Source organism: Alosa sapidissima, chromosome 7, assembly GCF_018492685.1.
Source record: "Alosa sapidissima isolate fAloSap1 chromosome 7, fAloSap1.pri, whole genome shotgun sequence".
NCBI lineage: Eukaryota > Metazoa > Chordata > Actinopteri > Clupeiformes > Clupeidae > Alosa > Alosa sapidissima.
Genome location: NC_055963.1, coordinates 35,324,898 through 35,351,360, shown reverse-complemented (window position 1 = coordinate 35,351,360; position 26,463 = coordinate 35,324,898). Strand labels below are relative to the sequence as shown.

Here is a 26,463-nt window from a genome sequence, read left to right as displayed (position 1 = left end):
ATGTTTTGTTTGAAATTAATCTGCATTTGTTCAAATTTACGGAAGCGTATTGCATTCATGACAAATAAAATAAAAATGCACCCTGTTTGTCTGAATTAATGACTTGGCACATCCTGTTTTTTCAGAATTGTTGAGTTAACTATCTCATCAATACAGAAAAACAGCCCTGTTTCTCTGAATTAACAAGTTATTCTGATTTTCTGAATTAACGAGAAAATTCTCGTTAATTCAGAAAAACAGAGCTGTGACTTGCATGAGGTAAGCTTATAGATACCTGGACTAGGTGTTTTAATTTTTGTTTTAGGTGTTTGGTTTGGCTGTCAAACTCTCCGCAGCAAACTGAAAAAGTCCGATTTAACTTGGGTTTTATCAAAGAATGTCTGTGTAGATGCATAAATATAGAACACTTCTAGATTCTAAATCGCATTTAGCTAGCAGTAGCTAGTTATATGGATGTTGGCGTTGATGCCTAGCCTACAATGCAGCCTGCATAGGCTACCGATCATTTTGATCATCACCTATGTTGCTGTTTGCTTGGCCGTCTTTACAACTGTTTTTCTGAATTAACGAGATAATTTTCTTGTTAATTCAGAAAATCAGAATAACTCGTTAATTCCGAGAAAAAGGGCTGTTTTTCTGTATTGATGAGATAGTTAACTCAACAATTCAGAAAAACAGGATGTGCTAAGTCATTAATTCAGACAAACAGGGTGCATTTTTTTTTATTTGGCATGAATGCAATACGCTTCCGTACAAATTACAATAAAATTGTCTGTTTTTTCATTTACATACATTATTAAGTTATCCCAGTCGATCTTCTCAAGTAGCCTACAAACACTCAACAAACAAAAAGCTTGTTTAATTTACGCTTTTCTGTACTCCCGCCAACTGGCACGCATCCGTTGAAAACAGCAGAAGACCACCGCATTTCCAGAGGCTGGGTTTATGATTGAGTCCACTGAACGTTAAAGAATAAAGTTTGCCAAGTATCGATACCTGGTTATATTTATTTTACTGTCTATGGTTAGATTAGCTTCCATTGTCAAGTTAAACTAAAATACTCTAGAACAGTAGAACTAGTCGAGTCTTTTTGTTTAATTTGAAAATGAATTAACATTAGCAAGTGGCCTTACTCAACTAGCAGCTAGTGGACTTAGCCTAGCACTACTAGTCGTGTGTGACGTTAAAGCAAAACCCTCGCAAAAATGCATTTGTGTAAATACTCGAGTCAAACGTTAGGTTAAAAGGATATTGACAAAGGCTGCACTTAAGATTGACGATGGTTTAGTTTTCTGGTCAAACGACTTCTTGAATTAGCCAAATTGAAACTACATTTGCTGCCGCTAGGGTGCATCTGGATTTCTAGGCTATTCTTGAATGGGCTCGCTACGAATGGGCACTAGCCAACTAGCTGCTAGCAGTGATAAACTTGAGTTGAGTTGAGTTTGATAAACTACAACCAACTGCCCGTGGCGAACCCATTCAAAAAGCCATTTGACCCGAAAACTAAACCATGGTCAATCTTAAAAGTGCAGCCTTTGTCATCAATATCCTTTTAACGTAACGAAAGGTTGCCGTATTTACATCATTTAAAATAAATCCAAGGTACACGTAATCATTCCTGGGAATAGGTAACATTTAATATACACCGAGTATATCATGTCAAAACTATCAAATGTTATAGAACTTTCTCGAAGTTTAGTAAGATAAGGAAAGGCCAAAAATGTACATTTAAGTCTATGAGAGGCAAGGTCTTTCTGTAACCAGTTCTGCAACCAGCAGACTGATTTATTCAGTGTAGTCTTAAGATTAATTTGTCCATGTCTTTGTTCTGTTTCTCTTGCCCATGTGTGTCTGTCATTATGTTTCTACATCTCCATGTCTTGTCTACATCTCTTGGTCTCTCAGATCGAGAAGGAATTCTGCAGGATGAAGCTGAAGCTATTGCAGTCCACATTCCTGGGCAAGTTGGATGAGGTTGAACACACACCCAAGCTGTTGAGCCTGTACAGGAGGAAGGGTGGAGCCATTGGGAAGAAACTTGATGAGACCCTTGACATGTTAAATGAGGCATGTATTTACAACAGTGTGGTAGTAATTAGTTGTATGTATAGTAGCTTTCTGATGTCTGTAATCTCATATTTTATATTAATCTCATAGTTCTCGTATTAATTAGTAATCTCATTCCATATTTTTGTAGGACGACACAATTGAGTCGCGAAGAGAAGTTGTGATCAGAGGACTCACACTCTACCTTGGTGAAAACACTGGAGAGTTAATGAAGGACTACCAGGTAAAGAAACTATTACTATGCATGAAGGACACAAAGTATAATCAAGAATAAAAAAAACACATAGTTCAGGACTTTTTTCCATTGTGGTACTGATAATATTTTAGTATTTAATTATTAAAAATGCTGTAGTGAAACATGGGAAATCCTCACAGATATCTAGTGACATGTACACGAATATCCTACTGTAGGGTTTGTTGATAACACTGTATAACCATTTGTATAATTATGTAGTTAACAGAACCAAATATATGATACTCTTTATACTGTATAAAGCTACATTGCTTAATTACTCCAACAAATTGACTTAAAATGGCCTTAAATGGCATTTGATTGAACTCTGTGATACCTGTAGACACCCTTGTTAAGCTACAATACTACTCAAAAGTACCACATAACAATCTGATCATCTGTTTGGAGAGGGTGACAAAGAGTTATGCATCCTTCACATTACTATACAATAAATAAGTGTTATTGTATTTAACAGGTTTTTAATGACGACGATGCTGCGACCATCCAAGAAGCTATTACTACATTTGTCCTCGGCATCTTTGTTGTCAGCAAAGCCAGGGATGGAGGGAGCAGAAGTCCTTTTTGGTATCCCTCCCTCCATGTGGCACATGCTTGCACCTACTGTATCTGATGGGCCTTATCTATGCCTTGGAACTGAGGTACCCTAATAAACTGAAGATCTTCCTAGAGCTAGAGGATGCAAACCAAAAAATGTCCTCCAAAGTCCATGATCTCAAGGTCTGTTTGCAAGCTTAAAATCTATACAGATGGTGTTGAAGGTGTAGGATTTGAGTGAGCTCACTCTTATCAAGTTTTACAGAGTTTTACAGTTGTTCTGAGATTCTCCCAATGCACTCTCTCAAGTTACATTAATCGTTTATTTATTTTTTATTCTATGATGTTGGCAAATAATTCATTTTTAGATTTGAGTTTGATGATGCTGGCGCATACTATGTTAGGTTACAGTTTCAAATTTGAGAGCTGCTGGATTACTGCAAAAATATGTGTTATTTTTAAGTGTCTGGTTTTAAAAAACAATCGCCAAAATTGAAAACAATAGAAAAAATGTTAGTTACTGTTTATTAAGAATGAATATGTATTGTTGTTGAACTCTACTATGATATACTATCTACTGGTATAATACTACTATCTTTAAAAAAAAAATCTTTGTAATAGAATGTATTTTGATTTGTTTTTTTGGCTTTTGTCAAATAAATGTATTTATTTGAGCTAAATGACTTCCAAGTCTTGTTTTACTTTATTTATTAGTGGGTTTGATCCAGCAAGACCACAGCATGGCGGCTTGCGGAGCAAGCCCACTATTGTTCTTCTTAAGTTTTCTTATTAGTGGGTTTGATCCAGCAAGCCCACTATTGTTCTTCTTAAAGGAGAATTCCGTTTAGAATTCAGGCTAGCCATGCAAATAAATCACTGTTTTACACCCATTTACGAGGCTCAATGTATCTCCACACTTCATTGGTAGACTTCCGAGGGCCCTGACATTTAAAACGAGACATTGAGAACTGTTGACAAAACAATTATTGACAAAAATAATTCAGTGGAAATGCATGGATTCCAGTTTCTTCCAGTAGCAGCAACTGGAATCCATGCATTTCCACTGAATTATTTTTGGAATCTGATCCCTTATCATACCTGTTCATTCTTACTCGTTGCTCGACTTATCGTGACTAAATTCAAGATGGCTGCAAACGCTAAACTTCGTGAAGATACTGTCTGTATAAATCGTCTTGTAAGTAAACTACCAGTGCTTTTTCAAAGTTCTCAATGTCTCGTTTTAAATGTCAGGGCCCTCGGAAGTCTACCAATGAAGTGTGGAGATACATTGAGCCTCGTAAATGGGTGTAAAACAGTGATTTATTTGCATGGCTAGCCCGATGCCGAAGCACCACTATTGAAAAAGCTGTTGGTAGCATCGGCTAACTAGCGCCAGATTTTGGAGTGCAGGGGACAAGCCGAGATGGGCTATGAGACATACGTTCACACTCGGTATCATGTTTCAATACACTTTAGGTCAATATCACACCGGAATTCTCCTTTAAGTTTACTTATTATTATTAGTGGGTTTGATCCAGCAAGCCTACTATTGTTCTTCTTAAGTTTACTTATTATTATTATTCTTAGTGGGTTTGATCCAGCAATAATTGCTGTTGTTTTGAGAAGTATCTCTCATGCAAGCATCATGCAACAATGCAAAAAACAATGGCTATTGTAGGCCTAATTATATTTTACATTAGTAAAGCAGTACTCTGATGTGCATGCTTTCACAAACTTTTGTGAACAATCTTAGCACTTAAACATTGACTGTTTTGAAGTGCATGTATAGCAATATAGTATAAAAATAATAATAATTGATATTTGATGGGGGGTGGGAGGAGGGGGTGGGTTCATGTAGGTGGGCCCTATGACCCCAAAGTATGCCTTGACTGGGCCTCAGGTCAAAGAAGTTTGAGAAAGGCTGATGTAGACGACAAAGCAGCAAGGAGGCGTCGTGTGATCATTTAAACAAGTTTTATGACAAGGTCGATGAGGGTGGGAAAAATCGTACATTTCTGTGCAAACTTTGCCCGCACTTCAGTCACATTCAGTCACATTGTCTTATAAGAAAATGCAGTCCATTTTTCGGTTCCAGCAGCCAACAACCTCAGAACTGACCCTTCAGGCCTCTCAGGAGACGCTGGCCTTTAACCGCAGCCAGAAGAGAGTCTGCAGAAATTTGATTGCCTTTAAAAATCTGACTTCTTAAAAAATCTTAAACTGGCTGCATTACGTGATTATTTCTGAGATTCTGATACGTTTTTAACCATGACCTACTGTATACACAGTTCTGGTTTGAAAATGTATCTCTTAAAATAATCACTTTATGCAGTCAGCTTAAGATGGCTTACTAGCAACTAACTAATTACCCTAGCAACAACCTAGAAACCACCCCTGTAATGTCAACCTAGCGACCACCATAGCAACCAGCATAGCAACCATGTTATTTATGCGTTTTAGCTTTTTGGATGTTGCGTTAATGCAGATAACTTTTGATCCGTGTGCCCGATTTTCATAAACGAGGTACCGTTGGAATCCTTGGATGAGGCCGAGTTCCATGCCCCTGATCAAACCCACACAGTAAAATTGACAGTGTTATTAAGTGTTAATTTTTCAGAGACATATTTTTCAGTGTTCATTAGTGTTAATTAGTGTAACTTCGGGAGTTGTTTGAACAAACATGTACACCCACGGTGTAATTAAAACTCACAACCTAGTGTTTTAAGTGGGTGTGAATGTACGAACTCTGGGGTGGAGTCATTTACATTTCCGGTCCTTCAGTTGAGATTTTTGAAAAGAAGATGGACGCCATTGAAGTACAGCGTGGGATAGTAAAAGGTAAATTCATTTGTTCCCTCTACTTCTGTAAGCTAGCATGAAAACTACGACAAATACACAATTAAGTAATGTCACATCACAGGTATATGTTTTCATACCAACGTGTTTTACCTACTATGAAATATTGGTGACGTTAGCTTGGTCGCTAGCTAGTAGCAAGGTCGCTAGCACTAGCTAGCTCAGAAAATTATTGGTAAAACATCCAGCAAGCTAACATAACTTCGGTGGGTTATAACCTTATCAAATTGAAATGGTTAAGTTTATGTTAATTTGTAATACTTAAACTGTAAACTGACATTAATATAATATTGGAGTCGACAACGTCTTAAAGTCCTTTCTGAAATTCGAAAAGGCGGTTGGAATTTGAATACCCACTGAGGGAATAGCTCTAACATGCTAACGTAGCCTAGCTGATTAACATTAGTTACAGCCAGAACTCCACTGTTCATAGCGATCTAACGTTAGTGTGCTGCCAAATGCTCACCTGGCACAAATGGATCTGTTGACTGACTAATTATAACAGTCTGTCGACTCATTGACGTTTGGTTGAACTGAACATTATTGCTTGGTCATAAAAAATTGCTGCTAGCTAACATTAGCTGAGACCACGAGGGCATTCGTTTAACTGTTAGGCATTTGTAGCAAACAGAGGTGTAAGGTAACCGTTAGCCTGGTTGGTTTGGTGCAGTCTCCATTCTCTGTATGGCACTGGTATTAGTTTCTGTTAGAGTCTGTTGGCTTTATTTGGGTTAGATCAATTTCTTTGTTTCCTAACTTATAAAGGGTGCAGGTAAGCCAAAGAGTATAGAAGTTAGCTAGCTGATACTAATTTTAGATATTTGTAGAAATTGTGGCTCAATAGCTTGCAAGCACATGCATAAGGATATTCAGTCCATCAGGCATAACGTTACAGCTGAGCAGAGTAAGAAATGTTTATTCTCTGAAATTATGAGCAGTTTTTTATGGATATGGTAAAATGTAGACGTGTTTACTGCCTAATGAAATTATTTAAGCTATTACCAGTCATGTTGCTTAAAAAGTAGGGATTATATGAACATATTTTAAGACAAAACACTTGCGGTTGAAACATTTGGTAACCTGTGGTAAATAATGTCAGAATAAAGTTTAGAAGTCCTTTGCTGGTTAGTTGATATACTGCTGATAGTCAAATCATTGTTGTTCTTGTATTGATGTAATCATTTTCTTTGTTTTAACAGGGTCAGCAAAATGCTCATCAATGTCCAGTACCATGGAGAAAAAAGTACCTCAAACTCTTGGTTTTTCTTTTCAAAGTTTAATTCGAGAAGGTGAGGTTTTATGTGAGTTTAGCCAAAGTCCTTTTAGGCAAGTCCCTCCACTCGGCAGCCATATTGCAAAGCTTTTTTTTCTTCTTTCTTTTTTCTAGCTTGTTTAGACTATGAATCAGCCTGACCTTAGGCATGTTTCTTAATGATTTCACACGCACACTTTGTATCCTGGCTGGAGTTAATGCAGATCCTTATGATCCTTTTTAAGAAATACATTTGAAATCAATCAAAGTTCAAAATCCCTGTGCACAGCCCTTTTGCAGGTGCTGATGGTGTGCAGTATAACTATTAAAAAGTCAAAAACTAGTATAAATCGCACACTGGAGGGTATATTTTGTTGACTTTATATGGCGTGAAGGCTTTAGGTCCTAATGGACCTGATGAAGAAAATTGTGAAATGTGTTGTTCATGCCAAATAAAGTGGGTAAGGTTAAAAAAAAAAAAAGATTGTGTCACCCTTTAGTTGAATTAAGTGAAATAAAATCGGACCGAATTTCTTAAAGCAGCCCTTTAAGATTCCAATTTTTTTTTTCTTGTTCTTAAAACAAGGCACATCAATCCACTGGTGCAAAAGAAGAGAACACCTCTGCCATAGGAGATTCAGCAGAAAAAGGCCAAACAGGTGAGCATTTAAAATTAAAATATCACTTTCTCAACTCCTACTCAAGCGAGTAGGACGCATTTCACACTGCTCCTGCTTCACCTATCCTTTTAGCAATTTCCACTCTTTTTCATTCTTTTATTTCATTTACAAGCTAGTTTAGCAAAGACAGTGAAACCAGTACATTTAAATCTGAAACTTTAGTGGTTAGTTTTTTAATTTAAATGAGCCAGCCAAGTCAACGAGCAAAAACTGAACGGCAATTCACCTTGAAGTTGGATTAAAACAAAATGCGCTCCTCCGGCCAGAGAGCCAGGAGATCATGCCGAAAATGTACTGAGCTAGAACAGAGGATTTCTACTTTGGAATCAAAGATGCATGCCCTTCCATCAACGACTCGCAAAAACATGCTTTTCAGTTGGGATGAATTTTATTGACAATTTTAACCTTTTTTGGAATCGCAGGGAATACTTCAGACCAAATAGCACAGAGCTGAGTTGGACTGGGGCCAAGATCTTAACCGAATACTATCACCTCTCTCTCCTGCACCCAACATTTTTTCTGCCAACCTTGAGCCGAGCCTCTGATAAGCGCTCAGTGGCCATACAGACGGAACAAGTGGATGACATCAACAACTCAGCTAAACCAAAACACTCTGCACAGGCTGAAACAGAGATATGCCCAACCTCCCCTGCTGTGGGGCCCTCTGATAACCACCCGCTAGCCTCCACTGAAATGCAGACCTTGGAGAAACATAAACAACCAGCTCAACAATGCCAAGCCATGTCCACTGGACAAGATAAGATGGGTGCTGCTAAAATGACTCAAAGTCAATCACTGGCGTCAAACTCCCTGGAATCTCAGCAAACAAATGGATGTGATGAGCATGAGGAGATAGCACCTATCAAAGCTGCTGAGAGGATATCAGAAAGGAAGGGTCATGTTGTAACACCAGTACCAATACCCCTCCCCACCTCTGTCGTCTCCTTGTCACCACAAAGACACAACAACATGGAATACACTACTGGAATACATGCTGAAAGCGGAGCATCTGCAACAAACTTCCCAGAACCTCAGCAGGCAGATGGAGACTCTGGATCAATTTTCAACCCCAACCTCCTTGATTTCCCATCACCACCCACACCCAATCACGTCCCCACCCAATCAAACTCCCCAGGCCACACAAACCCCCCTAATCTCCCATCCCCATCCCCACCCCTTCATCCCACCACCCACTCAAACTCCACAGGATCCCCTGAATACCCATCACCATCCCCACCCAAGCACATGATGTTCCCTGCAAGAATGGAGAGACTGCTACCAGTAGCCATGCAGAGTTTTACTAACCCAAGATCATTAGCACCAAAGAAGCGAAGGGCACCTCCACCCCCTCGCCCTCCCCCTCCCCGTTTAGAAGGATCTCTTAAGCAGCAGCAACCTCTTAGTTCATTTTCTCAGCCGGCATATAGCATGGAATGTGCAGTGGAAAATACAGATGGCAGCAGCAGGGGACAATTATATGATGACTGTATTGCATGATATTCTCAGGGTCCCTGCAATATAAATGGTACTGACAGTAGTTTTGAGAACATGCCGGGACCCAGTAAGCCCATGACATTCTCTATTCCTGTATTGACAAGAAATAGAACACAAATGCATCGAGCTTATAGGGTAAACCAGTCCAATCTCCTACCCGTACCACATCAACCTCAGATTTCCCCCATGGATCATATTTCCCCAACACTTAAACTAACAAAACTAGCACTCCTAAATATCAGATCTCTTTCAAACAAATCATTCTTAATTCATGATCTAATTTGCACACACAACCTTGATTTTTTACTTTTAACTGAGACATGGTTAGATCAAGCAAACAGTGCTGCTACTCTCATCGAATCAGCTCCCCCAAACTTCAGTTTTTTGAGTGCTACCAGAGCAAATAAAAGAGGTGGGGGGATAGCCACAATTTTCAAGACGTCTTTTCAGTGCAATCAGTCGTCATTCGGTGACTTTACTTCATTTGAATATCTGTGTGCATGCATTAAGTCTTCTCCTCAGATTTTATTACTGACAATTTACAGGCCTCCAAAACATTCAGCTAAAGTTTTTCTTGAAGAGCTAGGTGAACTGCTATCAGTTGTTTGCATAGAGTATGACTGTCTTATTATATCAGGGGATCTAAACTTGCATGTGGATAATCCTGAAAACAATTATGCCAAGGAATTCATTGCACTAATCGATACTTTCTCCCTAACACAGCATGTACAGGGGCCAACACACTCTCTCGGCCATACCCTCGACCTTGTTATCACAAAGGGTCTCGATGTCTCTACAGCTGTTAAAGACCTGGCCTTATCTGATCATTTTTGCGTGTTCTTTGATGTGTCTATGTCCCCACACACTCAAAACACAGCTATGATGGTAAAAAGGAGAATCATAAATGATCAGACAAGTGCTCTCTTTGAGCAAGCACTTTCACTAAAGTCAAGTCAACTGTCAGACTCTGAAGACTTATTTGATCACTTTAATGCAAAAATGGCAAACATTATGGATGACATTGCTCCATTACAATTCAAGAAAGTTAAGGACAAACAGAAAGCACCATGGAGGCAAAATCCAGCAGTTAAACTTCTAAAAAGAGAGTGTAGGAAGACTGAAAGAAAATGGCGTAAATACAAACTTCAGATCCACTATGAAATCCATAAAGAGATGCTCCGCACATATAACTCTGAAATATGCAAAGCAAGACAGTCTTTCTTTTCTAACATTATCAATAGAAGTTCAAATAACACTCGTATTCTATTTTCAACTGTTGATAAGTTAACAAATCCCCCCTCACAATTAGCGCCTGAACTTCTCTCAACTAATAAATGCAATGAGTTTTCATCTTTTTTTAAAGGTAAAATTGACAAAATCAGACTCAACATATCTGCTCAATTACAAATTCAACAACCTGAACTTCCAGCAACAAACAGAGGGAAACTAAACTTGATGTCAGAGTTCAGCTTGATAGACTACGAAACACTTGAAAAAACGGTACAGAATCTCAGCCCCTCCACATGTGTCTTAGACACTCTGCCTACCAATTTCTTCAAAACTGTTTTTCACCTCATAGCGGCGGATGTCCTTCAAATTGTAAATGTATCATTGCTGTCTGGCACTTTTCCTAAGTCACTAAAAACAGCTGTTGTAAAGCCACTTCTCAAGAAGAATAACCTGGATGCCTCCATGCTAAACAATTACAGGCCCATATCCAATCTACCTTTTATTGGCAAAATTATTGAAAAAGTAGTCTTTAATCAATTAACCACCTTCCTAACATCAAATGGGTATTTTGATTACTTTCAGTCTGGTTTTCGGGCAAATCACAGCACTGAAACAGCTCTCATTAAAGTTTCCAATGACATACGCCTCAACACAGATTCAGGTAAAACATCAGTCCTAGTGCTACTGGACCTTAGTGCAGCATTTGACACTGTTGATCACAATATTTTACTACACAGACTAGAACACTGGGTTGGATTTACAGGCATAGTTATCAGCTGGCTAAAATCATATCTACAAGAAAGGAGCTTCTTTGTTGCCATCGGAAACTGTACCTCAACACCAACGTCCTTGACCTGTGGTGTTCCCCAGGGGTCGATCTTGGGGCCACTATTATTCAACCTCTATATGCTCCCACTTGGACAAATCATTCAAAATAATTTGATTTCATATCATAGCTATGCAGATGACACACAAATTTACTTAGCTCTATCACCAAACAACTATGGTCCTCTTGAATCTATGTGTCAGTGTATAGAACAAATCAACACCTGGATGTCTCAACATTTTCTTCAGCTGAACAAAGAAAAAACTGAAGTAATTATATTTGGTAAAAATGAGGAAAGACTTAGGGTTGCCACTCTCCTTGACACAAAAGGGTTGAAGGCAAAGGATACTGTTAAAAACCTTGGTGTATTACACATGAAAGCGATAACTAAATCAGCTTTTTACCACCTCAAAAATATTGTCAAACTCAGAGGGCTGATGTCAAAACATGACTTAGAAAAACTCATTCATGCATTTATCTCCAGCAGGGTTGATTACTGCAATGGACTGTTCACAGGCCTTCCTAAAAAGACTATTAAACAGCTTCAGGTGATACAAAATGCAGCAGCTAGGACTCTAACAAAAACTAAAAGAACTGACCACATTACTCCAATTCTTAAGTCCTTGCACTGGCTTCCAGTAAGTCACAGAATTGACTTTAAAGCACTATTGCTTGTTTATAAATCAGTAAATGGAGCAGGACCTAAATACTTGTCAGACATGCTTCAGCAGTACACACCTTCTCGTCCTCTCAGGTCCCAGGTGAAAAACCTGCTAGTAAAACCTACAGTTAGAACTAAACATGGTGAAGCAGCTTTTAGCTGCTATGCGGCTCAGCTGTGGAACCAACTTTCGGATACATTAAAAAGGCCCCAACTGTAGCCAGTTTTAAATCTAGACTTAAGACCAAACTGTTCTCAGACGCTTTCTGCTAACTGTGCCGAGTTACAAATTCTGAATCTGCCTCGATAATTATTCTACTTTGTCTTTTATTACTTTTTTTACTACTTTTGCCTTTGTTTTTGCTTACTAATTAGTCTTTATTTTTAAATGATTTTACCTTGTGTTTTATGTTTTCTTTTTATTATGATCTTTACCTTTTAACTATTCTTTGACTATATTGCCCTTCTATGCTTTTATTTGTTATTATCGTTTGGTTTTGTTTATGTAAAGCACATTGAATGACCTCTGTGTATGAAATGTGCTATATAAATAAACTTGACTTGACTTGACTAGGAGAAATCCTTGTCTGTCTCGTCTCCAAAATGCAGAAGCCTGGCTTTGTGTTCCGGTAGTGTCAAATCAGTGGGCACATTCAATCTTGCAGCTCTGCACAGATCTGGCTGAACGTAAAGTATGTTTATTAGATTCAGTCAGATCTGCTTGCAGATCCAGTGCTGCAAGATCAAAATCCCACTGATTTCATGCTACTGGAACACGAAGCCAAGCAATTTGCTTCCTTCAGATACAGGTCTTGTTATAACCTCTCTGTACACTTTCCAAGTTTACAATACTTCTGTTTGTCTGTGGAGACCCTCATCACACAACCACAGAAGTGTAATTATATTTTGAGCACTATCAGTGGTATTAAATAGCGTTTGTTTTTTGACGTTCTAGCTGCCCTCTTAGCTTTCTTGTTTGTACTCTGGATTTACACTTTTTAGAGGGTGCATGTAAGTTTTCTCTTTACAAGTGTATCACTGTTATTGTTTCTTTTTTTACGCATAGATGGTCCAGGAGGTTCTGGAGAAGAGTTAAATGGGAGAGGAAATAATGGAGGAGTATAGTAGAGCACCTTGACACACTGTACAAGAAGGCATCTTCTGAATATCCTGGTCCATGGGTATGTTTTGTTTTGAATAAATTAATCTAATTGTATACAACAGTTAGGTCCAGTCAAACTATTAACTCTTTTCTGACTGAACGAGAGGGATTCCATGGGTGGGGTTATCTCAGGACATCCCTACTCAGACTTTTCAGTGATAGTGCCATTTTTACATTGATCCAATGTTATCGTTCCATTCATTCAAAGTGAGAGAACATTGTAACATAACATCACAATTGACTGTTTGAGTGAGAAAAATAGAGTGCATGTAATAGGGTGAATAATGTAATGTGAAATAAAATGAAAAATCATTATTGTGCACATATAGCCTCACACAACCTGCCTGCAGAGTGACAAGAAAACCCTAAATTGATGTATTTTAATCCAGGTATTAGGTAGTAGAATTGCTGTGTAAAAACAATATTGAACTGGTGATTGTGGGGTTGATAAATGCTATAAGGCAGAACCTTAGCTGTAGGGATATCTATTACCAACTACACAGTGGCTCCATTTTCAAAAAACTCCTGAAGACCCAGCTCTTTAGAGAACATCTCCTCTCATAGCACTACTTACAACAAGTCTTGCTGATCCTAGTACTTACCACCTGTCTTGAACTGACACTCAACTGTTTAAAAACAGCACTCACTGATGCACTTATTCTTACTGTACTCTACTGTTTTTAAATGGTCCTAAAATTGTTGAGAGAATTGCTTTAAAACTTAAACTGCTACCATGTTCAAAGTCAAAGTCAAAGTCAGCTTTATTGTCAATTTCTTCACATGTTCCAGACATACAAAGAGATCGAAATTACGTTTCTCACTATCCCACGGTGAAGACAAGACATATTTTACCAATTTAGGTCCACAGACAAACATAACATTCAAGTAAACAAAAAAGTAAGTAAATAAGTAAATAAGAGGGCACATATAATAATGAAAAAATAAGAGCAGCAAAATTTGGTTGAAATTGTGCATAGACAGTCAATAAAATGCTAGTGCAAAGTCAGGCCAATAAAAGGCTTGGGTAGCTCTGTTTGACCTAAGTAAGAAAGAAAGTGGCATAGTGGTGCAAGTTATGTAAGAGCAGCAGAAGTGTTGTGTTTTCAGGACAACAACACCAAGTTGTAAAGTGTACAAGTGTGCAAGTGTGCAAGTGGAGTAGTGCAGGCGGCCATTTTGGGTCCAATGTCCAGGATGTTATGTAGCTGAGGGTGGAGGGGGGAGAGGAGGGAGAGAGTTCAGCATCCTTACAGCTTGGTGTACAGTGGGCATCGCTTTCAAATGACCACTTCATTCGCGCATTACGCGGCGTGAAGCTGCGTGAAGCTTTAGTACCACTTTCAGCCACTGTGCGTCGCTCTGCCACTGTACATCGCTCTGCCTGCCGTCCCTTACATAATTGTTGCCGAGAGTAATCCCAGCCTACGAATTCAATAACAAAATAAATCAGGCATAATTAAACATTACCTCGATTTAGGCTACTTGGGTATGGCTTAAGGCTTGACTACACGAAAATCGAAATTTGCCGTCTACATTATTGTCAGTGTTGGGGTTAACGCAACTACGCAAATCAAAACAGTGGTGTGATAATTGAGCCAGTAGAGAAATAACTGTTCAGAATTAATCTGTAGCCTTGGGTAGGCTTCTGCAGAAAACAATGTTGTTGCCGATTTAATACTATCTGGCTACGTTTTTAACAGGCTACGCAATAGAGGCTTAGACAACTATGACCCACGTTTTGGTTTCGTAAATTAATTTGGCCTACTTCTTGACTGCAATGTAGTCAATTGACTGCTTGACATGTCATTTTTATTTTTCTGTACAATAAACAATTACATCTGCTTTATGCCGCAGAATTACATTCATATTTGGCTGACTGCAGACGCGCCACTTCCCTCCCCATATTCCAAGATTAAGATAGTATGAAGTGCTTTTTGTAAAAAAAATAGTTAAAACGAATAGCTATTTGCAATTTGACAAAACACTGGTCCTCATTTTGCGAATGCGAGGACGATATGAGCCTGTTGCATTTAGTTAGATGTCCGAGTCACGCATAATGTTTGAAAACCACTGGCTCGTAATCACAATAATTTAACACACGACAGTTGGATAACCTACTTCATCATGTCCCCATGCCTACATTTTTGTGAGTAACATAGAGATCGTTAAAAACAATAAAGTATGGCTCTCCGTTTGGGACATCGAAAACTTATATTTTTAATAGACTACCGTCGAAGATGCTTACTTGAAAAAGCCTCGGGATAACACGTTATCTCCACTATCATCAGTCATGCCCCTTGATCAAAGTGGGGAATGAAATAAAAGTTTGAGAACCACTGGCTTAACAAGTTACCTACAGTCCAGAACACAGAATCTGTAATATTCTGATGATCGGCGATGATATCGGCAAATGTTTGTTTTCCAAAGTAAGAATTTCACTTCACCATGCACCTTCGACAATACCTGGCCTACCTGGTATCATTACAAACATTATTCTGTGTCCTAAAACTGGCATATTTTATGGCATTGTGTCATGTAAGTTCGTTGCAAAATCTAGAGAAATGTGTGAGGTGGTCAGCAGGGGACAATTGAGACACACATTGGATTGTTTTATTACTTGAACACTCCACACTATCCACAGCTGTGGTAGGCCTATCAGGGGCAGGAGGATTACTGTCAGCGCAGGCTTTATATAAAATTCTTCAACAGAAGGCCTCGAATGTTGTCTTGTTTGTGGAGCGCTTTGCTTCGCTTCTGTAATTTCGGCTTCATTGAAAATGAGGGCTTCCCTCAATGACCCTCCGAGAATAAATAAAGGTTGAATGAATGAATTAATGCAGGCTTGCCCAAAATAAAGGCATGTGGTTTGCGCAGCCTACAGTAAATAACAGACCCGCCAGAATGTGCGTTATGATGCTTTTTTACGAGCAAGATGTTTTGGTACCCTACGCACACTGCATGTTCTTAAATAACAATGATCATCAGTAATATTCGACCATTAATTTGGGTAAATGGGCAAGCGAGACCACCTTGATTGGCTGATTGGCTGATGATTGGAACGCGGGCATGATTCCAAACACCTCCCTTACGATGATGAGTGACAGGTCTCAGAATGCGTGCGCTACACAAGGACGGAAGATGATGAATAACTGGGGTCGTAGGCTATTCACAAAGGCTTTTATCTTACTACTAGGAGTAGGCTACTCCTAAATCGCACTTAAAGATTTTAGATTGGAGTTTTCTCTTAAAAGTTATTCACAAAGCCTTTCAGACAACTCCTAAACTAGGAGTGAGTCTTCGTGGCTATGGGTGACGTCATTACTCATGCACGAGCTTGACTGAAGTGACCACCTTGATTGGCTGACGATTGTAACGCGGGAATTCCAAACACCTCTCTTCCGATGATGACTGACAGGTGACAGGTCGGAGAATGCGTGCGCTACACAAGTAGTGCGAAGGACGGAAGATGATTAATAACTGAATAAAAAGGCCTAGCCTAAATGAATAAAGAGTAAGGCAAAACAAATAGCTTAGTAGCCTAATGAAACATGGGCCTATGGATTGATGCAGTAGCCTACCTTTGCAACATTATTAAATTAATCTGTCACCATATCCCTAGGCTACGTTTGCAAAGAGGAGAACATTTTAATTTGATTCACAATGAAACGTTACATTTCATTTACATGTTAACAATGAGTAGTTTTGGTTGTTGTTGGTGGCGTTATTGCATCCATTTTATGAATGCAAAATTGTTCCCTTGCGATTGGAAGCTCCTGTTGCGCATAGGCTATTTCAAAACATTGCAATGTAAAATGCCACAAAAAAGCTGTTTATGAATAGGTCTTAGTGAGTTAGGAGTCCTCTCGACTTAAGCTGTCCCAGACTTACAGTAGGTGCTACATTTAGGTCTAAAATGCTTCGTGAATTACTTTTTGTGAAAAAATTAGGAGTCCTGAAGTTAGGAGTGACACGCCCATTATTTTTAGGAGTTGCTCCTAAATTCGCCAGTTAGGAGCTACTTTTAGCCTTAAAATTATTTGTGAATACGGCCCCTGAATAAAAAGGCCTAGCCTAAATGAATCAAGGCAAAACAAATAGCCTAGTAGCCCAATGAAACATACGGATTGATGTAGTATCTTTGTAACATTATTAAATTATTCTGTTACTATGCCTACGTTTGCAAAAGAGAACATTTTAATTTGATTCACACTAATGTTACATTTAATTTACATGTTGACAATGATTAGCCTAGTTTTGGTTGTTGTTGGCGGCGTTATTGCATGTTAGTTATGCCTACAATGCAAAATTGCTTCCTCGCGATTGGAAGCTCCTGTAGCTGCATAGGATTTCAAAACCGCAGGTTTGTGAATAGGTCTGTGAGTAAGGAGTCATCTTGACTTCTTTTAAGCTGTCAGAGGTGGGAAGGTGTGATTTTTTGGGGGAAGGGCCGGATTAACTGGGCACAATTGTCTGATGGCCCCCCTTCCCCCCAGCCAACGTGAATCGGGTGGTTAGTTAATAGGCCTATCGTGAAGATTTTTCCTGCCATCTAAGGCACGAGCGCATCTGTGAGGCCAAGCCTCACCAAGTAGCTCGTTTGTTTACAACTAACATTCCATTTAATTAAACTGCTTTATAGGCTATGCCGAAATAGTTTTCAACATTTTGAATATTAGTGTCGGGTGAATTGAAATGTTCTCAAAGTAGCCTTATGGCTGAAAGCTGCTTGGGACGCCCCCCCCCCCCCCCCCCGTCAAGCAATATAACCATACAAACGCGCTTCCTGCACTCATTGTTTCAAAAGGAGTAATTTTGGCTTTGTCAGAACTGAAGAGCTGTGGACGGCACGGCACGGTATGCCCAATGAAAATAAATTAACGCAACGCAACACAACACAACACAGACCCCGCTTCTCTCGCGTCAGTCACTGACATGAACGAAACACAGAACCCGCTTCTCTCACGGCAGTCACTGACAGTAACCTAGAATAAATGCATGGGGAAAAACACTTCCCCATGACAAAGACATCGTAAAACACTGAAAGTTAATATTTTGTCACTAGCAACATTCATCTGTCCTTTGTCAAATGTATTATGTTCCAAGTACCCTATGCGTAATTCTGCTTCATAAAGTTGAACAAATACATTTGCTTATTTCACAGAAAAATATAAATAGCCAGTCTACAGTGCAGAGTTGGTAAGTTATGGTAGGCCAACCTGCAGTGAACATACAAACAGGGGAAATTATTTCTCTTGCAGCTGAGTAGCCTCAGGTGCGCACGTAGACATAAGGCCGAACATGCAAGCGCCAATGAATCGTGCTCTCATGACAATCGCGCCGTTAAACTTAAATAGGTTAACATCACTCTAAGTTCGCCTTCAAGCAAGGAAAACGATGATTTGAAGACATCTGTTTCGTTGGAAGGGCAAGGGGTAGCAACAGGGCAACACAGAGACAGGCCCGATGGCAGGGCTGTTATGAGAGTATTAAAATATGGGATATTCTACGGGAAAACATTAAAACGGCAAGACAGCGGGGAAAGTTAAAATACGTGATAAACACGGAAAAAGTTGGCATGCATTGTTTCGGTCCCCGTGCACAGGGATTTTTTTGTCATACTATTAATCACATATGATTATTTGTGAAATTGTGCAAACAGGCGCAACACATTTGAAAAGGAAGGACTGGTAGCATGCAAGCTCACGGGAAAGATTGATTTAAGAACGTTATCACAAAGTGTGTGGCTGTGGCGCGGGCGGAAGACAATTGGCAGGGGAGGGTCATGTCTTTTTTAACAATTCTGTCAGAGGGTCATTGAACAATTTCTAGCAGACAAGAGAGGGTCATGCAACTTCCAACTGAAGCACTCAAAATTCCTCCGGTGGCCCCTTCAATAAATAACGACCAGTCCCTAGATTGCTGCTGGGCTATATGTCTTGGTTCTGTTAACAACTCATTGTCAAATGCATAGCCTATCTCGCGGTTGCATCCATTACAAACAAACATGCACTGTGAACGTCTGGGATTGGGGAGAGCACTAAATGCTCTACTGAATAAGCACGAAGTCAAACCTTTAAATGAAAAACACTCTTTAATAATCCAAAAAAATAAACCGCTAATGAAGTAAACTTGACCATCAAAAATCGTTTATCGCTTTTGTAACTCCGTGATACCAGGACGTAACAGGAAGGCATTTGGCTGAGCAACGGAGGTTAATATGCTCCATGTTTTGTCCAAACTGTCTATCATCGTTGCACTCGGAGAAAACCGGAATGTTTCATTCGTCCCAGTTTCAATCGTCCCGGTTGTACCTACTCAAAACGCAGATAGAACCTTATTATTCTAAGGTAGCGAAATAGCGTTCAGCATGATTCATGCCCAATTAATTCCCCCTGTTAAAGTGTTCGCCTTTGTAGTTTGGTTTCGTGATAGCCTATGATAAACGGCTTATGGGCAAATATGTGAAAACGTTAAAATACAGTAGGCGACAAACCCGGAAAAAGTTGACAGTGATTTTTTCATAATCACTTTGGAGGGTCATAGAAAAATGTATTGCTGGCGAGGGAGGGTCACGTCTTTTTGGACTAATGCTCCCAAAACTCCTCCAGTAGCCCCTTAAATAAATAACGAACAGTCCCTAATGAAGTAAACTTGTGACCATCAAAAATCGTTTATCGCCTGTAACTCCGTGATAACAGGATGTAACAGGAAGGCATTTGGCTGAGCAATGGAGGTTAATACTCTATATTTTGTCCAAATGATGTCTGTCTATCATCGTTGCACTCGGAGAAAACCAGAATGTTTAATTTGTCCTGCGTCTCTACGGCTGCAAACGGGATTCACTCGCAGTTAACCAAATATTTCTTTATTAGGGCAGAGCAGGCATATTTCTGGCTATTACATTATTTCTAAACCAGTCTGCTAAAGTCTGTAGTGAAGTCTGTGTAGGGTTTTCCAGGCTCCATTTCTTTTTACGAGACACCCTGCTCACTTGAGCCATCTACCGGTTGTTTGGGTTGTTGCAGCGTCTCACTGGAAAAATACAAATTAAAGTCGCGTGATACCGCGTGATCCCACGCGCGGACCGCGAGTGAAGCTGGCCAAATCGAAGCACTGCCCACTGTATGAAGCTGTTGGTGAGTCTTGTAGTGCGGGAGCGCAGGCTTCTGTACCTCTTCCCAGAGGGCAGTAGATCAAACAGATTGTGAGCGGGGTGACTTGCATCACTCACAATTTTGGTCGCCTTGCGGGTGAGGTGGGTGGTGTAAATGTCCTTCGGGGAGGGGAGTGAAGCACCAATAATCCTTCCAGCTGTGTTCACTATGCGCTGCAGGGCTTTCCTGTTGTATTCAGTGCAGCTTCCGCCCCACACAGCGATACAGCTGGAGAGGATGCTCTCAATGGTGCCTCGGTAGAATGTGGTCATGATGGCTGGTGGAGCACTTGCTCGCCTGAGTTTCCGCAGGAAGTACAGGCGGCGCTGTGCTCTCTTCGCCAGTGATGCAGTGTTGGTGGTCCAGGAGAGGTCTTCACTGATGTGCACCCCCAGGAATTTGGTGCTGCTCGCTCTCTCCACCAAAGCACCGTCGATGGTCAGTGGCAGGTGTTGGGTGTGACCTCTCCGGAAGTCAACAACAATCTCTTTGGTCTTGCTGACGTTCAGCAGGAGGTTGTTGTCCCTGCACCACGTGGTCAGATGGTCGACCTCCAACCTGTATTGAGTCTCGTCGCCCTTGGTGATGAGACCCACCAGAGTTGTGTCGTCAGCAAATTTCACTATGTGATTGTTGCTGTAGGTTGCAGTGCAGTCATGCGTCAGCAGGGTGAAGAGCAGCGGACTGAGCACGCAGCCTTGGGGGGCCCCTGTGCTCAGTGTGATGCTGCTTGAGGTATTGTTGCCAACACGTACTACTTGGGGCCTCTGACAGAGGAAGTCCAGTAGCCAGTTGCAGAGGTAGGTACTGAGTCCCAGTTTGTCAAGTTTGCAGATGAGTTGTTGTGGTATTATGGTGTTGAATGCAGAACTGAAGTCTATAAACAGCAATCTCACATATGAGTCTCTTTTTTCCAGGTGGGTGAGGGCTGGGTGGAGGGCAGAGCAGATTGCATCCTCTGTAGACCGCTTGGTTCGGTATGCAAACTGGAAGGGGTCCAGGGTGGGGGGGAGAATGGCTTTGATATGTGACATGACAAGCCGCTCAAAGCACTTCATGATGATGGGTGTCAGTGCCACAGGGCGGTAGTCATTGAAGCAGGATGGAGCAGTTTTCTTCGGCACAGGTATGATGGTGGCAGCTTTGAAACATGATGGGACGATGGCTTGCTTCAGGGAAGTGTTAAAGATGTCTGTGAAGACATCCTTAAGCTCCCCTGCGCAGTCCTTCAGCGCACGACCTGGGATGTTGTCTGGACCTGTTGCCTTACGGGTGTTGATAGCAGCAAGTGTCCTCTTCACGCTGTCGGCAGAGAGGCACAGGGGCTGCTCATGTAGAGGGGGATGGGTCTTCTGTGGGCAGGTGCTGTTTTGTGATTCAAAGCGAGCAAAGAAGCGGTTCAGGTTGTTGAGCAGAGGGATGTTGCTCTCACAGCTCTGTGGCGCGGGCTTGTAGTCCGTGAGGGCCTGAATGCCCTGCCATAGGCTTTGTGCGTTCCTGCTGTCTTTGAAGTGGGTGGTTATCTTGTGAGTGTATTCCTTTTTTGCTTCCTTGATGCCACGGGACAGGTTGGCTCTCACTGTTTTCATGCCAGCTTCATCCCCAGCTCTGTAGGCTTTGTCCCTGGCCCTCAGCAGCCTGAGGACATCCCCTGTCAGCCATGGCTTCCAGTTAGCCCGAGTGATGATGTCTTTTGTGTGGGTCACATCATCGATGCACTTGGTGATGTAAGAGGTTACAGTGTCTGTATACTCCTCTATGTCTGTCCGGTTGTTGTAAGTGGCTGCCTGCTTAAACATTTCCCAGTCTGTTGTGTCAAAGCAGTTGAAACCTGAGGCTCCCTCAGGCCACACTTTTACCTGCTTACGAACCGGTTTGTTCGCTTTTACCCTTTGTCTGTATGCGGGCATTAGCATAACAGTGATATGGTCTGAAAGTCCAATGTGGGGGAGGGGGGTGGCTTTGTATGCTCCTTTGTGTGTAGTGTAGACCAGGTCCAGGATGTTATCTCCTCTTGTTGGAAAATCAACATGCTGGTGTAGCTTTGGAAGTACAGTTTTGAGATCAGCATGGTTAAAATCTCCAGTGAAGATGGTGAAACCGTCTGGGTGTGCCGTCTGTTGTTCACTGACAGCCTGGTACAGTTCACTAAGAGCCGCGTTCTTATCGCTGTTGTTGTTGGTAGGCGGGATGTATACTGCGACTAGCAGAATCGCAGTAATTTCCCTTGGCAGGTAAAAAGGACGGCACTTTATGATCATAAACTCTGCCAGTGGTGAGCAGTGTTTGCATACTACTACAGTGTCCCGGCACCATTCGTCACGGATGTAAACACAGATTCCTCCTCCTCGTGATTTACCTCCCTTTACAATGGCCCTGTCTGCTCGATAGCATGCTAGCTGCTCCAGTTGTACAGCAGAGTCCGGAATGTTGTCATTTAACCAAGTCTCAGTGAAGACGAGCACACAGCAGTTACTTACTGTGCGGTTCGTTGATCTCAGCAGTCGTATGTGATCCATTTTGTTGTCCAGTGATCGTACATTTGCCAGGAGAATGGATGGTATGGCTGGGCGAGTTGGGCTGGCCGCTAGCCTGGCCCGGACGCCTCCGCGCTTGCCCCTCTTCTGCTTCCTCGCACACCGCTTCCGACGCTTTCTTTCCGGGGGAGGAGTAGCAGGCGAGTCCGGTGTTGTTGCAGGCCGGAGTAGTCCGAGTTCCTTTAGCGTCTCTGTTGCAAAGTCCAGAACGCTGCAAAACTTGCTTTTGCAGATGTCAATTAAAAACTGCCTGCTGTACTTGTAGTACGACGTAGTAAGACGAGACGAACTCGTAAAACTTTCGGACAAACACTTTTTAAACGAACAAAACACCGTACGGTTGGGACAGAGAGAGGTCGCTGCGTGTGTACGCGCCCCATCTTGGATGTTAGTCGCTTTGGTTAAAAATGTGTTAGCCTAATGTAATGTAATATTACTTAAGCATATTTTAGTGGCAAGAAGCGTTAAGTCTATATTTTATCCATAATCCATGTTTAATCACTCTTCCATTTTATAGCTTGTAATGTTGTCTGAATATATCTAATATAATTTTCCTATTGTTTTTAGAAGGATACCACTACGAAGTCAAAGAAAAAGATATGCACTCGGCATTGTGACTGTTTCCTAATCTCAGGGATCCTTACTCCACCAATGGCTATGTAAGATTTTACTCATTTCCATTTAAGGTTATATATAATAATAATGTTCAACTATTGATCTGGATAATCATAGTTCTTGCCCACATTATTTTGCAGGAACACTTCTACGATGCTGGAAGAGGGACGGGCTATCTGGCATGGCGCCTAAAGCAACGAGTGTCGCAGCGTTTGGTCAAGAACAGCTCGGGAGCCTTGGAATACATGAACACCATGAGCTTTTTAAGGAGGTAGACTTTCTAATGAGGAGACACAGCACTCAAAAAATCCTCCATAGAAATGCATGGGGTTAGTTTGTAACATATGGTGTTGTCTACATATATCACACCCCCCTCCGTGGCAAAACGTGGACATGTAAATACATTTAGCCAATCATGTGGTGTGTTGTGAAGACATTGATTGTGCCAATCATGTGTTGTGATCTTGCCGCTGGAGCAAGATTGGTGTTGTGAAGCCTGCCGAAAGTGCCCAAAATGCGTTGCAATATGGCTGCTGAGTGGAGGGACTTGCCTAAAAGGACTTTGGGTATACCCACATGTAACATCACTTCATGGTGCATTATCTGTCTTGCTTATGGAAAATTGGCCCATTATTGCACATCTCTAGTTATAGGTTTGAAGCAAAACACAAGTTTGTGAAATTGTAAAAAACTCGATTATAAAAACTTGATTATATTGTTTTATTTCTTGTTTATGAAATGTTTACTCAGTGTTGCAGAGCATTTTCATGCATATGTGGTTATGGATTGTGAGGAACATTGTTTTATTGTTAAAGTCAATGATTTGTATAAGGCCTTTGCTCAACAAAATGCTTATGGACCAAACTTTGGCATATATATTGTACCTCTGCACATTTATTTGAGCCATATCATGGCAAATGTTAATAAAAAAAGAAAAGTAATTAATTTGCTGTGGTTTGTTTAATATGTTTATTTTGATAAATATATGGCTCTAGAAACTAATTAATTACTCCAATAGAGTTAATTATGAATCACTGATGGAGTTAATGATACACAATTTTAACTCTGATAGAGTTAATTATGAAACACTAGGCTAGTGTTAATACGGCAACACTATGGCAAGTGTTATTTTAACACTGATGAGTGAGGATTATATAAACTCTGGAATAGTGTTCAAATTAACACCCATAGAGTAAAATTAACACTGGCCGATTTACTGTGCACTCTTGCAGTTCCTTGGAACCGCAATTCTAGTTTATTATTCCTGTTCACCCACTTTTTGTAAGAACTACTGCTCCTAGACCGTTTGAGCTATCGACGCGGTTCCAACTCCAAAAATTCAGGCCCGAACCGGTGTAGGGAGCTTGTCACTTTCGTGTCGCTCGCCCTTGTCGTTTTCGCGTTATTCCCGGTTTTCTGCGTTTTTCAGCCCCATTGAAATGAATGGCGGAATGTTCAGAATTCATGCAAGTTCTAAGCCATCTGGCAATGTCTAATGGGCTGGGCTGGGCTGTCTGTGTATATGAAGGTGTGTGCATGTAACTTTTGACCCGTATGTCCGATTTTCATAAATGAGGTACCGTTGGAATCCTTGGATGAGGCCGAGTTCCATGCCCCTGATCAAACCCACTCTTGCAGTTCCTCAGAACCGCAATTCTAGTTATATCTGAGATTGTTTGACTCATGTGGGTTGCTCAGTTTCCAGTGTTGGGCTGCAACCAATGAATTAATCTGTCGATAGTCTTGATAAATTGATTTGTGGATTCGTCCATACAATGTAAGAAAATGGTGAAATAATCGATCACTCTTTCCCAAAGCCCAAGTTGCAACCTAAAATGTCTTGTTTTGTCCTGATCACCAGTTCTCAATTTAAAACATTCACATCAGATAATCTGGGATTCTTCTTCTTAAAAAAATGACTCAAAGAAAATTCTAATTGCTGACAAATTTAGTTGTTAGCAACTAATTGATCAATCAACTAATCATTGCAGCTCCTGTCTTTTTATCAGTATGGTCTACACTTGGCTCCACAGCAGCATATCTTGACATGTGATAAGAGGATTGTCTTTTCGAACACATAGATGAAACATACTTAAGTTTTTAGGTAGACCAAACATGATACAAAATATTGTGCCTGATCTACTTAAAAAAGGTAAGGCAACTTTTTGCATCAGATGATTGTGTATATAATGCAAGGCTAGTCTTTGTATAGTCTACTTAATTTCTTGAATGTAAGACATGAGTTTTGGAAGTAAAGTCTACTTAACTTTGCAAGTAAAGTCAACTTAGTTTAATTAAGTCGAATTTACTCATAAAATAAGGTTCAGTCATTTACAAAACTAAGTTGACTTTACTTGAAAAATTAAGTTGAATTTACTTGATAAATTAATATTGACTTTACTTACAAAACTCATTTTTTACACAAAAGAAATTAAGTAGCCTATACAAAGACCAGACTTGCTTTAACTACATATTAATCTGATGCAAAAAGTTGCCTTACCTTTTTTAAGTAGATCAGGCTCAATATTTTTATCAGTGTTCATCCCCCTTATCTAGTGTTCCACAGGGATCAGTGCTTGGTTGTATTTTATTCTCACTGTACATGTTTCCACTCAGTCAAATCAGAGACTTTCTAATGAGGAGCACTCAAAAAATCCTTCGTAGAAATGCATGGGCCTAGTTTGTAATATCACACCCCTTCCTCGGCAAAACGTCGACATGTGAATACATTAAGCCAATCATGTGGTGTGATGTGAATACATTGAGCCAATCATATGGTGTGTTGTGAAGACATCGTGCCAATCATGTGTTGTGATCTCGCCGCTGGAACAAGATTGGTGTCGTGAAGCCTTGCGTACGTGCATTTCTGCCGAAATGGATGCCCGACAAGTGCCCAAAAAGCGTATGGCCGCCGAGTGGAGGGACTTGCCTGAAAGGACTAATTATCCTATATAATGGTCAAATTATGAAAAAGCTCGGTATATCCTCATCTTTTTACCACCTTAGAATCTTTAAGTAAAGCCTAAACTATTATTATCTTTTTATTTATTTTTTATTTTTTTGAGCACTTTGGTCAACCACAGGTTGTTTTAAATTGTGCTATATAAATAAACTTGACATTGATAAGAGTGATGTTTTT

General features: G+C 40.5%; 1 long non-coding RNA gene across 2 annotated transcripts; it reads left to right on the top strand.

Moving 5' to 3' along the window:
- The first annotated feature begins 5,436 nt into the window (after nucleotides 1–5,436).
- LOC121712896 lies at nucleotides 5,437–23,727 on the top strand. Of its 2 annotated transcripts, XR_006032672.1 has the most exons (6): nucleotides 5,437–5,695; nucleotides 6,913–7,002; nucleotides 7,552–7,624; nucleotides 12,923–13,037; nucleotides 23,277–23,368; nucleotides 23,465–23,727. It is a non-coding gene; the product is annotated as an uncharacterized LOC121712896 (long non-coding RNA). The 2 variants fall into 2 exon arrangements; XR_006032671.1 differs by lacking the exon at nucleotides 5,437–5,695 and having other exon boundaries at nucleotides 6,737–7,002.
- Nucleotides 23,728–26,463: the final 2,736 nt, after the last annotated feature.